General features: G+C 36.6%; 1 protein-coding gene across 1 annotated transcript in view; it reads right to left on the bottom strand.

Moving 5' to 3' along the window:
- Positions 1 to 17958, bottom strand: part of LOC6037382 (protein gustavus) — a 230984-nt gene extending 213026 nt beyond the window's left edge. The window contains exon 1 of the mRNA XM_038257959.1: positions 17836 to 17958. The gene's annotated coding sequence lies outside the window, so the exon portion shown is untranslated. The remainder of the gene's footprint in view (positions 1 to 17835) is intronic.
- Between the last annotated feature and the right edge of the window lie 240 nt (positions 17959 to 18198).

Genomic DNA, 18198 nt, shown 5'->3' with positions numbered 1-18198 from the left:
AACAAGTCACCTGAATTGGGTTGATTTTGGTCAATAAAAGAGTTTTTTCGGAAGAAGCAGTTATTCAGTTATCAGTTTTGTAACCAAATGAATCCTTCAACTATCACCCAAAAACCAACCTCCACCATCAATTAAACCCATATCCTAGCCAAAATCCTGGCTAGACTAAAGCAAATTCACTTCCACCCCCCAAACTCCCACCGTCAAAGCACCGAAAGCTCGGCAAGGTCATTGCCACTAGGCGCGCGCTGTGTGTAACTTTGTTACACCTCACTCTCGTTATGTCTACCGCCACCCCCACAGAAAAGGGATGGAGAACTTAGGGAGGGTGGTGGGGCTTGATTTCACCAGGTCATTCCTCTTTTTTGTTGCCGGCGGAGAGCTTTTTCTTTGTGTGTGAGAGTGCTTCGTCAATGGAAGCAAAAAGGATTCGCCAGCGATTGTGGTATTTATGCATGGACTAGGTGGAATGTGGCCGTTTTGGGCTTAATTTTCTATATTACGTTTGAATCATGGATATTGAAAAATAAAAAGAATGAGTGAAATTGACCGAGCCACGTAGCCCAGTGGTAACGCTTCCGCCTCGTAAGCGGTAGATCGGGGTTCAAATCCCGGCTCGGACCAACACAACTGGTGATCTTTTCCCTTCTGGAATCGATTGCTTAGTAAAGGGAAGGTAGTGTATCGTCACAAACTGGACCTTATCACGACACCTTAGGGAGGCGACCTATGGAATGTTAACATTAACCTTAACATGTTAACATTAAGTTGAGAATGAAACTGCCACTGAATCCGCTTTGTAAATGCCGGCCCCGATACTCTTCAAGGGTGTTCCCCTCAGGAACTGGGAAAGATTTACTTTTTTTTACAAAAATGCTCAAAGGTGATCTGGAAATATGTAAGCTGAGATGGCGACTGACACCGCGATGATGATAGACAATCAACTTCTTAAATTTGACTAACATGGAGTCGCTGAGGGCCTCGTGGCGCGGTGGTTAGCGGCTTCGGCTGCCGATCCTTAAATTGCTATGGGGCGCGGGTTCGATTCCCGCCTTATCCTCCTGGTCTTCTATCGGATGGGGAAGTAAAACGTCGGTCCATTTGTGTAAAAGAGGTTTTGGGTGACTCACCCCACATAACCTTCGGACGCATAGGACATGAGCAGAAACTTGCAACAGAGCCCACAAAAGACCCGGGGGTCGTTAAAGTGGATTGCTTTGCTTTGCTTTTTGGGGTCGCTGAACTCGAATTTCATGTTATGAATCAGAAAATAAAATATTATTTAATATTAAAATGTTTCGAATTTATCAAACTACGCGTAGTCGAATCTACGGATTATTGAATCTTCGGATTATCGAGTCGAAATTATTTTTTTATGAAAATTGATTTATGGTTTGTTTTGTACAAACGCATAGTTAAAAAATCATAGTAATATTACGTCTAGGAATGTGTAGGAATGTGAAGAGTACAAATTAAATACGTACGGAATGGTTTGGAATCATACTGACCGTGGATGAGAAGTACTCAAAGTACTTCAAGAAGAACTTTTCATAACAAATTGAAAAGTTTTAAAAGTTAGTTAACTAGGAAAGAAAATGTTGATGATAGACATAATTCGAAACTTCTCAAAGTGTCATGATTTTCTCAATGAACATGATTTTGAATCGGAAAATGGAATGCATTTTCGGATTTGTTGGACAATTTTCCACAAGGAGAAGGTAAAATAATTTTGTAAATATTAAATAATACATGTTTTGAAACATAATTCAAAAAAATCTCCAAATTTATAGGCAATTTCAGTTGAACAAATTTCATTTAAAATGTGAAAACTTGTGATTCGTGCTTTGAACTCAGTTTAAACGGCAATGTAAATCGATAATTTTATGAAAAATACTAGATTTGACAAATTTCAGGCAAAATTTCGACTTTTTAAAAAATTTACCTAAAATTAACATGAATTTTGTTAAAAACCTCATGAACTTAGTTAACTAAATATAAACAGCGATTTTTTGTCCTTAAAAACTATGTCAGCAACCTTAGTGATGGTACAAATCAAATCAAAAAATCAAATTATTCGCTCTACAGCATTGCCTTGGCGTTCCCGATTACGGGATTCCTACTCGAAACTTGATGTCCGAAGGCTTGATTGTTGAGGCAATTGCAAACCTCTTTTTACACCTAAGCTTCCATCCACCCCGGGATTCGTACTGACGACCTTTGGATTGTGAGTCCAACTGCCTACCAGCGACTCCACCGAGGCAGGACCCAGGGAGACGACTCCTACACCTGGAATGAGCTATCGACCTAACCTCTAGGTTAGACCGGGGCCAACATTTACTTCCCCATCCGACGGAAGGCGTGATCAGACAAATCTCGTCTCAAAATTTGCCACCGGGACCTTCTGGGATCGAACCCAGGCCGACTGGGTGAGAGGCAATCACGCTTGCCCCTACACCACGGTCCCGGCATGTGATGGTACATACAACGTAAAAATAATGTTTGAACACTTTTAATCTGATTTTAACAAGAAAAACTATGACTATCAAAGTCACCCCGAAATTTAAAATGAGAATTTTTAACGTAACTATTTTTCTAAACATTATAGAAAATTTTTTTTTTTTCAGAAATAGTGCATGGACTTTGTGTGGCCTACCCTACCCCAGTACATGTTTTAAAAATAATAATCTTGAGAAAAACTTTTCCAGTTGGGAAATATTCCAAAAATAATTGAAATCCTGTCAAAGTCGCCCCAGTTTACGGTACATCTTTTATGTCAGAAAAATTGATAATCTGACCTCTAAAAATGAGTAAATTTTCACTTTTTAGGTGTAATTATTTTTTTTCAACCAAGGTTGAAGTCAAAAAATAATATTATTCAATTTATAACATGTTTTGCTGGCAACATTACACTGTCAGATTTTACACCTTTCATATTTATACATTTTTTTGATATGTCGAATAAGGTTTAAAATAGCGTTATTATCTTTTTTGAAAAACATCATAATAATTGTTGCTTTTTTCATAAAACATTATTTAAAACTATTTGTTTACTTAAATCTATTAATGTTTTTTAAGTTATTTTTTTATAAGAATGTTTGTTGAATTTTTAACGTGAAGACTTCCATCATTGTCATGATTTTTCCTTCAAAGATTTAAATTTTGCGTCGCTTTCTATATTTTGACAAAATTCCTTCAACAAGTTGTTTAGAATAGTGCCCTACACAGGCTGATTCCTTTTGGCAACGATTATCCCATTCCTTGTTAAGTTATGGAAATCGTCATTAATCAATGATTGCCAACTAGGACGTCAATGACTGTGCCACAAAATTATATAAATTTTGAAACACAATTGATTTCGATCAAAAATTCCTTCAGTGGCTTCAAGAAGGCAACAACCAGCACATGCTGATTCCTTTTGGTGCTGAAATTCGTTAAATTGAATTTAATACACAATTTTTTATAGTGATGATTAATTTTCTTCGCAAATGATTAACGGCTTCACCTTAAATGAATTCACAACTTATTACTTTTCAAGATTTTTTTACTTTTTTGAACAAGAACCTTTTTTGAAAATCACTTATAGTCAAAATTATTATATTATCAACAAAAAAACAGCACTAGATGATCAATGTAATTTCAAATGGTCAAATGTATAAGAAAATAATATGTTTAATGATATTTATCAGGGAAAAAGAGTTGAATATGGCTAATATAAACTAATATTTAAATTCTTTTGTGCTTAATTTTTTCAACTGAAACAAAGCAATAAATTGTATTGTCTCTCCGTTTTCGCAAATTGATTTTTCTTCCCTTTATTTTTTTTTATTAATTTTCTCAGCTTTTCAGAAAAAAAAACAGATCTGCTTTTCTGTCAACAAGTATTTAAAAATGCAAAAAAAAATCGAAAAGAATTCGATTATACATACCAAACAGTTAAGTTAAGCTATAAGAACGGTACATTTTATTTTAATTTATCAAATGACAAGTGCAAATTCGAATCGGTTTTTAAAATGTTTAAAAAACAAATAATCCATTTTATTTCAAAACTTAGATTTCTCGAACCAGTTTTTGCACCATCGGGCACTTTGGCTCAAAAGATGGTACTAGAATAAATTTAAAAAAAAACACACATATTAAAAAATGTGTATTTTGGGAATACAATTTTCTGTGATAAAAAAATTAAATAAAAAAATCTGAAATTTCTTTTCCGTGTACCTATTTATTCCTAAAAGTCCTAATCATATCATAACCTTAAACTTCACCCAAGACACAAAATTGATCAGAAATTCCTTCTCAAGTAACCGAATTACATACATTCTCATACCCATTTTGTATGACCAGCCCTCAAAATTGTATGAACACTTTTATGGAAGAACTAAATGACAAAATTTCTTTCGAATCTAAAATACAAATTTAAAAATCATTTCAAAATTCCGAAAATATAGTCAACAGTTAGACTGCAATCAAGTTTCTCTCAAAAGTTTCACAGTAGTTTAAATCGTAAAAAATCAGCAAATTGAAATGTCGGGAAAATTGGCGGTATTCCAGACTTTGGAATTAGAAAAGTAAATTAAAACAATAGCAATGGCCTTGAAAGTTTATATTTAAATGATAATTGTTTTCATTAATCAACCTTCTTAACATAAAAGCTAAAAAAGTAGAAAGCCCATTATTGTTATCATTGACGGCCAGAGTTTATGTTATAGAAAACATTGTTCAAATAAAACGACCATACCCTTCTGAAAGGCCAGCCAATGAGCAAACAAAATAGAAACAACAGCACCAAAGCTTTCCTCGTCGTTATCTTGAATACAAAATATCTGAGCTGTCTCATCAAATCTAGAGGTTTACCGTTCATTTAGGAAAATTAGAACTTTGGTTTTAGATAAAATTTTCAAAAAATTGTTTCAAAACTTAAGCAAAAAAATGTATACAAATTATCATTTCAATTCAATCTAAAAAAAAATATAACACTACAGAAATCTTAGCTATTCTATTTTTCACCCACGCACGGTTCGTTCAAGAAAGAAAAAAAGGATATTCGTTTGCGGGGAAAAAAACGCTGATGACGATGAGGTCGCGAGACAAAACAAAGACACGAGGGTACAAACGTGGCACACAACAAAAACATCAATTTTACCGTCTAGACGACCGGGTTCCGCTAATATGCGTTTCCCAGGACTGACAAGATGAGCTCCTTGAATCGACAAGAAAATAGAGAGAGTTAGCTTTAGGAGATTGAGCACTTTTTGAATTTGTTTCCCAAATCGTTCAGTAATCAAACGGAACAAATAAAAGTCAAAGTTCTCTCATTTCAACGCCAATATCAAATGTCAATTCGTTTGAACGGAGAGCTCGAAAAAGCTTCCGCAATGGACCACACAACCGCAAAATTCCTGGTGTGTCGTCGATGCTCTCGTGTTATGTGTCCTTTGACACTTGACTGCACAAATATCGTGCGGTGCGGCAGCGCTTTGTCGTTGACTGGACACTCTGGTGACACCATCTGCTGCTATATGCTGCACTAAGTTTATCCTTGCACTACTAGCCGAGCATGGACCAGTTTAGTTAAATGTGATGGCGCTGTTATTTTGATTAATTCAACTATTAGTTTGATTTCCATCATTGCAATGACTTTTCGTTCTAAAATATAAATTTTGCTTCGCTGATAACATTTTGACAAACTGACAAACTTGACAAATATTTTGAAAAGCGAATGGTTTTAAAGTGTTTTTTTTTTTAATTCGTAAACGTTCTAAGAAAATTAATTCAGGCCGTGAAAAATGAGAATATGTATTAATTAAGTGCTCATCAAAATTGTTCTGTTATGCCAAATCAAGTATTCCGACAAAAAACCCATTTTAGTGTTCGTCCCCAAATCATAACCAAGACAATTTTAAGCCTTATCAGTTTTATTTTAGTAAAATTCAAGTTTTAAAAGGGCATTGGTCCGTACTCTTAAGCCAAATCGTTTAAAATTTAAGTGTCTCTGTAGATCGTAAAATTTAAAAAAAAATCATACAAAACGTCTTCTTTAAATCACTGATGATTCGTCAATATGATATGAGTTACCATATCGTTTTGCGATCTTCTACTCAGTTGTTTGTCACAAAATTTTACATAAGAATCTTACACTTGACAATGATCCGACACATTTAACGCTACCTTTTTGGTGACATTTTGAAATTTCTGCTTATCCCATACAAACTTCTACACCCATAAAGAAACCTAAACCTTAAGCGATTTGACTCAAATTGGCACAGTTACTTATTATTACCTAAAGAACTTAACCAGGGGGTATCTCTGGTCTCCTATTGGCCATCCATTGCCCATTCAACGCAAAATTTAGAGGAAAAAATATTTTCAAAAAAAGTGCTGAAGCTTTGCGGTTCAAGCGTCTTTTGAAGAGGGACAGCTTTTGGCTTGGTTGAAAATTAGGGTGGTTCACGACTCGAGTGATTCTGAAAATCTAACCATCCAGGAATATTTTTTTGGGAATGTTGCTCTCTTCTAGAAAGTTGTTAGGTCAAGCAACTTTGTCCAAGACATGAAAAAAACATACATAAAATACGGTGTTTTCACTTTTGTGAAAAAAGGCAATGTCGTTTCAAAAAAATCCCTTTACAAAATACAGATTTTCGAATTATGCGTCTTTGATTAAAAGGTAATACCATAAAAATATCAATTAAACATAAAAACTCCTATCAATTTCTGATTTAATTTTCCTAGTTTCAAGTTTGGGTTTTCTCTAATAATGCCCTAGTAAATATCGATATCCAGATTTTTAAGCGAAGATGGCGTTCGAATTGTGAACGCCCGAAATGTCAAAGTTATGAAGTGGTACCAACATTACGAAAAAAACGTGTGCCATGGCATGACAGCCACATTTTTTTCTAATGTTGGTGCTACTGAGCAGAGCTGAAAATGTCAGGGGTCCTGACGCGAAAATCGGCGACGCATACACGATTTTTTCAGGTCCACTCACTGAACCGCAAGACCGTGACATAAACAAACCCGACTCAGTCGTGAGTGCCCTAGTTCACTGAGCAGCTGCAATGCGAGGCAGTAGTCGACCAACGCTCATTCGACGTTGCACGCACACACATAAAGAAACAAGTTTTTACACAAAAAGTTGGTATTTATGCGTGGAAATGTAATTTTGAATATAAGTTATGGTTGTTTAAGTGTTTTGCACAGTCTAGAACCATTCAATTGTTTAAAAATAGTCAAAATAGTGTTTAGAGAGGATTTTACAAGTCAGTCATACGACACGAATTGAGTGAGTGTAGCTCATTTTTTCACGTCTCTCATTCTCCAGGAGCCGACCGGCACGAGTCAGGCGGCAGTGGTTGAACGGACACAGTAGGCTTACATTCACATGCTAGCAGTGAACTGACATTTTCGTTTGCTTCATGTGTACGCTGGGTTGGAAACATTTTGCAGGCCTGCTACTGAGTGATTCTGACATTTCGGACGTTCACAATTCGAACGCCATCATTGCTTAAAAACCTGGATAAACCAGTGTTGGTATTATCGCGCTCTCGCAAGAAAAAATCCTCTCTCTCTCGAGTTCTCGCCACGAGCCTCGAGCTGCTGAGAGAAACACACCGATTTCCCGTGCTCTCCTCTGTTCGCGAACGGGCTTTTTCGCGAACCAGAATTGCCCGTTCGCGAGAAGTTGAACGTGTTAGAAACGAACAAAAAATAACACAGCGATTAAAATTACACCTCTACACCATCGCCTGGTTCGCATTCATAAGCCTGATAAACAAATTGCTAGCTTGAGATGAACGGCTAGCACAAAAATGCGAGCGCGAGCGAGAAGAGAAAACTACTACAAATTCTCTACCTCGTTCGCGAACGAAAAATGCTTTCCTTCTTCTCGCTCGAATTCCAACACTGATATAAACTCTTTCTAACATGATAAAAAATTACAATTCACTTCGAAAATTACATCTAAGCTATTTGGATGAGTCCAACAGATACGAAAACAGTATTTTCTTTAGAACACATCAAATAAAAATTAGAAAACATCAAATAAATAATTGAAAAAAAGTTTGAAATTCCTTTCTTAATGAGTAATTTTTTGAATCAGGATAAATGTGTAACTTCATCTTTAAAATGCGAAACCGCCTTTTATAAGTATATCCATGTTTTCAACAAAATCAGAGGCAATATTTCAAAATAAAATAGTACATCATCACTGTTAACAGCTGTTAATTTCACTATGAACTTAAGTAAGATTTACATCGTTTTTAAAGTATGCATTTAGGAGAATGGTATATCTTTAAAAAGGTTTTGGAAGAAGATATGTGATCAGTCATGAAAATATTAAGAAAAATATTCATTAGAAATGTGACTTAACCGTCTACTACCAACAGTAGTGTGGTCCAAATCCGGGCTACCTCGGGGCTACCCCCTAAAATCAAAGATTGGCCCATCACTTGGATAATTCTTACCACGGTAAGCCCTCAATGTTTGTATGGGAAAATAACTTTTTAAAACGTTAATAACATTCTGAGAAAACATCCTAAAAATGTGGCATCTTCGAGAAAGTTTTTCCAGATTTAATGAAGATCCAATATTCAAGAAATTATAAGGACCGAATATCTACAACGCTTTTGACAGATACATGTATAGAATGTGGCAGTGCGTGGCCGAATGGTTACGCTGTCCGCTTTGTAAGCGGATGATTCTGAGTTCGATTCCCATCTGCTGCAACCTTCCATCGGATGAGGAAGTAAAATGTCGGTCCCGGCCTTGGTTGTTAGGCCGTTAAGTCATTCCAGGTGTAGGAGTCGTCTCCATGCCATAAGTACAAACAACACACCAAAACAAGCCTACTCCGGTGGAATCGCTGGCGGCGGTTGGACTCGCAATCCGAAGGTCGTCAGTTCAAACACTGGGGTGGAAGGTTCCTTGGAGTAGAAAGACGTTTAGGTGCTCTCCCCATTCAAGCCTTCGGACTCCTAGGTTCGAGCAGAAACTTGCAATAGAGACCACAAAAGACCCGGGGGTCGTTAATGTGGATGGTTTGATTTTTTGATGTGAAAATTTTAAGAAAAAAAATATCTATAGAAAATTTACAAATTAGCTTTGCTCCATACATGTTGACTGTTTTCTCCATGCAAATTCCAAGGGCTTAGCGGGTGGGGTTCCCGTGGTCAGATCAAGCTCAAATTTGGAATTTGTTTGATTCAAGGACAAGGGGAAACCCGGATTTTGACCACGTTAGCCAACAGACTAATTTCTGGGCTATTTTCAATGGGTCCTATAAACAAATGTAAACATTGAATGTATTCCCCTCACACATAATAAATTGTTCATTTTTTCATAAGTTATTCTGACAAAGTTACAAAACTGTATTCAAATCACTATTTAAAATTTAAAAAAGCAATTCTCGATTTATACTCTAGCAAAATTCAAAAGAACAGTAACCATTTTAAAACCACAAAATAAAATAAACACGCAACGAAGCGCAATGTTTCGCTAGCCCACGTGTTAAAAAATTGTGCGTATTTCTATGTTTATATCGCAGAGTTGCGTTCAAAAACTGCGCACCGACGCCCCTAAACCCCAAAATCCACACGACCCCGGTTTGGATGCTGCACTGTCCGAAATCCGAAAAATAAGCACATGTTATGCAGACAAAAACACATCACAACACAAAAAGACACACAAAGGACACTCGCTAACCTGGTCGGGAAAACGTTGTTGGCAGCTTGTAGTTGTTGTTGTTGTTGACGTTGTTGCATGTGGTGGTTCGTACTCATCGCAGTTGGCAGTGGGGGGAAGGACACGTTATTAATAAGCGGCACATAGACAAACAAAAACGGTGTCAACAAATCGGCCGGATTAGGCCGGTTGTGCTGTCGTTGCTGGCCGCTGGTCCAGTTGGGCTTGGTGGTGGTGGCCATTGCAGTAGATTCCAGCTGTTGGTAGTATTCGTAGGCGAGCTGCGCCTGCAGGTTACTGAGCAGGAACTGCTGCTGCTTGTCGTGCTGCCTACCCTGCAGGCGCAGTGCGGCGGAACCATTCCAGTTGAGTTGGGAGCGTCGCTGCCGGTAGGCGGCTTGCGGTTCCGGTGGGAACGCACGCACTCGGCCACGGTTCAGCTCGCCGAGCACGACGTCACTGATAAAACAGTTCAGCTGGGCGATTCCGGCCTGCTGGCGTCCGGTCCGGAACCACGGATTCGTAACCACGTTCGCCGGTCCGCCCGGGTAGCGATTGATAACGACCATCACGGATCACTTGCGGGAAAAAAATTGGGCACTAGTACCGCTCGACGACACCGACGACTTGGAACTTGGAACCAGGAATAGTTCCCGATCCCGACTGTGGCCTGCAGCCGCCCGGTTCGGTGTGCTGCTCAGTCGCCAGACAAGGACAAGAACAAAAACAACAACAAAGCGATGTGGAAACTGTTTCCTTGAGTTTGTGGTGGATCCTTCGTCAGCAGGACTGTGCCGGAGGGGTAGCATGGGGTTCGGTGGGCACATCGGCGAATGATTGCGGTAATCTTGTATTCAAAATTCTTAATCAATTATAGTAAAAGTCAAGTAAGAACACAACTTAATCCCCGTTCAAGCCCACGTTGCCCCCACGTGGTGGGATGCAGGGTGGCATTGCATGCGATTTTCTTCGTCTGCTCTGCCCCCCAACGTTTGTCAGGGAGAGGATGGCAAACGTGGACGTAATGTTGGTGAGCACGGGTTCGTATTCTGGGGGCGTCATACCGGCTGTTGCAAAGTATTGGTGCAAGGACGATTTTGGAGTTGTTGTTGTTGTCAGAGCGCGACGTCTAGCGCCATAAAAATGCACTCTCATGTAGATTTCGGTTGGTTGATGATGAAAGGTCGAGGGACCTTCTAAAAGCATTTGAAAATATTGGTTTAGACTTTTTTTTTTTAATTTGTTTCAATTGAATAATTTAAAAAATCTATGGCCAATTCTAACACCATTAATGATTTTTTTTAAATATTGCGTATTTTGTAAACATCCAAGATGATTCCTAGTTCGGTTCACAACAACCCGTACCAATACCGTCAGAAATTCTTCTCCAAAGGTACGTTATCGCGCTTATTTTTTGCAACCGGAAGTGCAAGTCCATCCACACCAAGGAAGCACTTCATCCAAACGAGATTCCCCCCCACAAATTCATCGATGTCGTAGTTATGTCCCAGCTGCTGTTCGCGGTAGTAGTTGTGGAGTACATTCGCAAGGATTCGAACAAAGCGAGCGAAGGGAAAAAGCTCCAGCAACCCGGTTTTTCCTCTTCCCCGGGAAACTCTCGGCGGAAGAGCATGTCTGCAGACAACAAGGAAGACCCGACGACGGTGTCATTCACACGATGCCGCGCCAAAACTTCCGTCTGCCTCCGGACGCCAAAACAACGCCAACACAAAGAAAAGAAAAAAAATAAAGGTGCTTAATCAGCGGTATCAATGTGTCACCACGTGGGATTTGTTTGGGATTGCGCGTCAGCGTCCTCTGATTGTTGTGGGGTGAATGTACCTCTACTTTATGATAGACATTTGGGGCATTCTCTGCCACTTCTCATAATTTTTTTGTGAAATTTTGTCTTTTAAAGGGAAATGAAAAAGTCTTAAATTTTTCGTGCTTGACTGGTCTGCAGCTTTGTAGTACATTGGTACACTATGAAAACTAACACTATTACAAAAAACATGAAAAATTTGATTCAAAATGAAAAAAAAATACCTCTTTGGGTTATTGCAGATTTTAAAACATGTAAAGTAAAGCAGTCTACCTTTTGTTTTTTTTTATCAACATTTTATGATGATTTTTTTTTGCGTTTCTTGAATAAGTTCTAATGTTGTCCAAAATACGAGATCCATCCGACCTCTACATCCAGAGTTATGCTACTTACAGTCTCATTGTAGACTCACTTGGCTGGAAACATTGGGACACTCTATGAAAATCAATACTAGGGTGTTTCAATCTATTTTCCCCTTACGTGTATACTCCGCCACGTATTCACCGTCAGACATATGGCATTATTATCGAGACTCGATAACGATAACAATAATTCTATCGTTTGTTCTATTGTTATCTTTTGGTCATTTTGGTGATTTTATCGCCGATAATTTTTAAATCTATATAAAATCTATATAAAATCGACCTCATCCAACCATATATTGCAATACTTTTAATGCTTAAACAAAGAATATAATTTTTGAAAATGCAGCAAGTTTCAAAGAATAAATACACAAAAGGCTTTCAGAAACAGAGTTTTCGATGATAGATATAATATGCTTAAATCATAAGATTTTCAAAAAAAAAAAAACTGTTGATGGTGATTTCTATCACTACAACATTCAACAAAATAAAAATCCAAACACAACCTGTATAATTAAAAACTTTCTCGTTTGAACTTCGCATTTATAAATAATCCTATTTATAAATCATGTAATAATTATTCAAAAAATCAATATGGAGGGGAGGGAATGTGACGTACTTTTCGAAGGGAGGTTAGAGCGAGCGTGACAAAGTGTGACATAGGGGGAAGGGGAGGTAATTTTTGGCCGATTATAGCATAACATACTTTATGGATGACGCCTTATTAGAGTTTTTTTTGTTAAAAACTAAAATTTTAACACAATACCGTATTAGTTTGAAAAAAAATATTATGGGTATCAAACGAAGCGAAATTTGTTAAGCATTTTCAAATTATGAGAGTCTTTTTCACAAAATACCATATTTTTTCGAATTAGAAACATGGGTATCAAACGAACCAAAATTTAGTATGCTTTTTTAATTTTTTTGCAGTTGTTTTGAGAAAATTCTAAATTTTTTACAAAATACCGTATTATTTGAAAAAAAAAACACTCAAATTTGCGGTGTTATTGGAAATTTTCAGAACTTTTCATTAAAAATATATGTTCGGAAAGGACAATCATGGTCACATTTTTTTAGGTTAAATAAACTTTTAGTGGGTATATTAATAAAACGTCACTTAATCCACCTTAGGTGGTTGGCGCCTTCCTCACATTTAAAAGGTGCTATCCAAAATGCAAAAAGTGCGTAAATAACACTTAAGTGCTTATAACTTTTGATAGGGTTGTCAGATCTTCAATGTTTTGGACGCGTTGGAAAGCTTTTTTGATTACATAAGCAACAATAGGTCGCATGAGAAATCCGGACAACGTTTTCATCAACATATTTGAGATCCGGCCTATAAAAAGCGTATAAATAACACTTAAGTGCTTATAACTTTTGATAGATTTGTCAAATCTTCAATGTCTTGGACGCGTTGGAAAAGTCTTTTGAATACCTTTCTAAAAATGTATAGCATGACGGGTTTTCTTACAAAAACCACCCTTTTTACAATCTTCCGGACTTTTGTTAAAATCGTTTTTTAAGCATAACTTTTAAAGTACTTAACTAAACTGCATAATTTTTAATAGCGACTTATGGGATCCCAAGACGGATCGAATGACGCGACAAAATCGGTTCAGCCAATGTCGAGATAATCGAGTGACAATTTTTTGATCAACATTCCACCACAGACACAGACATTTGCTCAGAATTTGATTCTAAGTCGATAGGTATACATGAAGGTGGGTCTAGAAGGTCTAATTGAGAAGTTCATTTTTCGAGTGATTTTATAGCCTTTCCTCAGTAACGTGAGGAAGGCAAAACGGTGCACACTATCAAACAATCTGTAGAGTACTTTTCTATTGAAAATTTGATTTTATAAAAAAGGGAAGGCAAATATTTTTTTTCCAAAAAACATTTTTTTTTCAAGAAGAATCAAAACTTAGCGGCAAATATTTTTTCCATACTTTTTTATGGCTCAAAAGTTGCCGTTCCCCCTGAAACATATAAAAAATATAAAAAATAATTTCGGAAACATATTTTTTGTGATAAAAAGTTATTTCTGAAATCGTCAAAAATATTTACTTCCGTGTACGTTTTTTTTCTGAAGAGTTATCTCCAACTTTGCCGAAGACACCAAATCGATCAAAAAGTTTAGGTCGTTGCAAATATTTTTTTAAAGTTTATGTCCCTCGACTCTGGTCAAAGTCGAGGGGAGTGGGCAAAAAAAACAATGGCCTTAGGCCGATGCAAATATTTTTAAAAGTTTTTGTCCCTCGGCTCTGGCCGGAGTCGAGGGGGGGGGGCAAAAAATTAAAAAAATATATAAATATTAAAACAACATGCCAAAGTTTCAACATTTGCATGGAAAAAGTGTTTTAAAATGTATTTTACACTAGTTCAGTTGTTTTGCAATAAAAGTTTTCAAAAAATGTAAAATTTGACGAATTTGACAAAAATTTTAACGAAAAAAAAACATTAGCGATAGTATACATCGAAAATTTTCAAAAATTCAAAAGATTTTTAAATCAACCCAAACATGCTAAAAATGTTTTTAAACGCAGGGGAATTCATTTTAAATTGATTTTAACTAATTGCACTTAAATTTTCATAAAAATATTGAAGTTTTTTGAAAAAATATTTTTTTGCCCCCTGATTTTTCGGGCCAACTTTGAAGGGGGGGGGGGGGACAAAAACTTTAAATAAAATTTGTACCAGCCTTAACAAAAAAAAAAGTGCTTAGATTTGGCTCAAAATTCGAGCGAAGGATCTATCTTTGGCCTAAATAATTAGATTTAATTTTATATTTATTAAGTATATTTTTTTGTTTGGCCATTGAATGACCTACTTCGTATTAGGGTGGCCCAAAAATTACAATTTTCGTCGATTTCATAACTTTGCTACATTTAAGCGATTTTCAATTCAAATCAATTAGCGTTTTATTGGAATTTAACAGTTCTGCCACAGGATGTTACATTTGCAATTCAGAGAGTTGGAGAACCTTTCAACTAAGATTAGTTCGTAAGCCTTTGCAGGGAGGGTACATATTTCTAAGTTTAGATTTTGCTAGCTGAGTACGCTGTTAGATAAAATACATTTTTTCAACCGATTTAAGTTGCCTTGGGCGCAAATGAAAAGTGATTAGTTGGAATTTCAAGGAAAAATCATGTGTTATATGAATACTTTAAATGCTGTTTTGACGGGGTCAAGACCAAAGAGCCTATGGCTAAAAATATTGTTATCAAAAATGGGCGAGGGTAATAAACAGTATTCTGAGATATGATTTTAAAAAAATCTGGGGGATTTCGACGCACCACGAGTAAAAAATGTTGTTGTTGTTGTTGTTGTTTATTTGATCAAGGTGACTTTAACCTACACAGCAAAAAATCCGATAGTAAAATCGCATGCAAAAGCATGCACATCACCTTCGTCAAAATAAACACTTAATATTACACACTGCATGTGGGTCATTCCTTCCCAAGTGACCACGCGTCCAACATCGACCTTCACCAAATCTGCTCATATTTGGCATGGGGGTTGTTTTTGCCCCAAAAATAAAGAATCCCAAGTTTGTTGACATTTGGTCCACCCCCGCGCCCGTGGCACCCCCCTCTTTTTCTGAGATTTTTGAAAAACCTCATTTTTAAAATGCATTTTGCTAAAAGAAAAGTTTACAAAAAGTGAACTTTTGGGTATGCATATTTGAAGATTTTTTGATGTAGAATCGAATGGCGTACTCAAAATTTACGTACAGTGTTGCCAGATATGAAAATTTTGCGCTTTAAGTTTTAAAATGCATTTTTAACCCTTTGGACGAGCACTTACGGGAAAACTGACAATTGCATTCGATTGCTGAGAGTTTTTACATTACATTCAATCAAAACCTCAGGGTAAAATGAATATTTCTTGAGATATCACATTTTAAGTTGGAAAGCTCTGTATTGCACAGCAAATGTTTTACTTAACCATCAATTTTCAACAGTACATTGCGTGAGAGCATAGTAGGCCTTGAAATTTTAATATATTCTTTTTTTCAATTTCTTAACGGAAGTAAGTAAATGTCCCAAAATGGAATTTATGTATGTATGTATGTATTGTATGTATGTATGTATTTGTGTATGTATGTATTGTATGTATGCATTTGAACCTTCGTCTTGGCAGGACTTGGCGTGGTTCACGGATATAAGAAAATGACAAAATGTTTAATTTCAAGCGCATCAACCGGAATTTTCTAGTTTTATGGTCCCAGAAGCTAGCCTGATAATATGAGCCCATTTGGTTAGGGTTGGTGGGTCCAGTTTTGACCTGAAGTTAGAATGGAACTTTAATTAATTTACTATGGGGAATTTTCACTTTTAACATCTTCTTCGACAAAGTTTCCCAAAACGCTATCAAATTTTTTATTCTCAAAATTCTCAAAGATTTTGATCCGGGAACAACTTTGTAGAACATCGCAAAGCGCTAGGAATTGATCCCGAAAATATATAGGTAATTTTTTGAGCATGTTTTTAAATTTTGCCAAAAAAAAACTCCAAAAATCCACCAACCCTAACCAAATGGGCTCATATTATCAGGCTAGCTTCTGGGGCCATAAAACTAGAAAATTCCGGTTGATGCGCTTGAAATTAAACATTTTGTCATTTTCTTATATCCGTGATCCACGCCAAGTCCTGCCAAGACGAAGGTTCAAATGCATACATACAATACATACATACACAAATACATACATACATACAATACATACATACATACATAAATTCCATTTTGGGACATTCACTTGCTTCCGTTAAGAAATTGAAAAATATATATTAAAATTTCAAGGCCTACTATGCTCTCACGCAATGTACTGTTGAAAATTGATGGTTAAGTAAAACATTTGCTGTGCGATACAGAGCTTTCCAACTTGAAAATGTGATATCTCAAGAAATATTCATTTTACCCTGAGGTTTTGATTGAATTTAATGTAAAAAACTCTCAGCAATCGAATGCAATTGTCAGTTTTCCCGTAAGTGCTCGTCCAAAGGGTTAAAAATGCATTTTAAAACTTAAAGCGCAAAATTTTCATATCTGGCAACACTGTACGTAAATTTTGAGTACGCCATTCGATTCTACATCAAAAAATCTTCAAATATGCATACCCAAAAGTTCACTTTTTGTAAACTTTTCTCTTAGCAAAATGCATTTTAAAAATGAGGTTTTTCAAAAATCTCAGAAAAAGAGGGGGGTGCCACGGGCGCGGGGGTGGACCAAATGTCAACAAACTTGGGATTCTTTGTTTTTGGGGCAAAAACAACCCCCATGCCAAATATGAGCAGATTTGGTGAAGGTCGATGTTGGACGCGTGGTCACTTGGGAAGGAATGACCCATGTACATTTTTCGCAAACACAAAAAAAAAGTTGCAACCGACTGGATTCAAACCCAGCACCAACAGTAAGGCCTGGCACCTTAGCCCACTCGGCCATCAGACCGATGAAAAGTTGCAAGGATAAACGCATTTATGAGCTTGACATTACGGTCAAGTAGGTTTTCCATACTGATGGGCTACATATTTTAAGGTGTAAAATCACATAAAATAGCATAAAATAATGCAATATTTATTTTACACCCAGGCCTTTACACGCAGCTGAAATACTACTTTTTTAGTTGTGTACACATGGTCATTAGTCACCGTCGCAAAAAATGCGTTCTACAAAAAATGTTGTACTGGAGCTAGTAAATTAATAGTAAGTAGTAATTTTCCGCAGTAACCTGAGGTTTTTTTTGAAAAAGCTTTTCTATTCATAAATAAACAAAATGGATTTGGGTCAAATGCCAGGCCATTGGTCTTATGATTTTCTATCCAATCGGTTAAATTTACTATAACAGAAGATTTGGAAACATCAAACAACACATTATCCTTTGATAAATAACCTGTCATTGGAACAGAGTCCGTTGTAATTTTACAAATCCTTCAATGCGATAATCCAAAGCTCAACAACCCAACACAATAAAATTACCTTGTTCAAGATCCGTAGCTGACAGCCATGGTTCAGTACAAACGAGTGCTCATCGAAAAGTCCATTTTGATTGCTGGTACCGCTGCACTATCTACTGGAATGTTCCGTCATCGTTGTCATTATCTGGAAAATATAAAAATAAAAGCTCATTTAATTTAATTGCAACCGCACAATTTTCAATTAATGCTTTAATTTTTATTTCCCCAACAGCTAACCACATGCGTGGAAATTGCATTTTCCACGAGCGCAAACAAAGGCTTTCCAGTCTCTAATGGGTATGGGACGACAGTAGAATGTATAAAAATAATCCCGTGTATATCAAACATCAATCAAGTGCCATAAAAGGTAAATAATTTCATTAAA

This window comes from Culex quinquefasciatus, chromosome 2 (assembly GCF_015732765.1).
Source record: "Culex quinquefasciatus strain JHB chromosome 2, VPISU_Cqui_1.0_pri_paternal, whole genome shotgun sequence".
Classification (NCBI taxonomy): Eukaryota; Metazoa; Arthropoda; class Insecta; order Diptera; family Culicidae; genus Culex; species Culex quinquefasciatus.
This window is presented reverse-complemented; position numbering and strand designations above follow the sequence as displayed.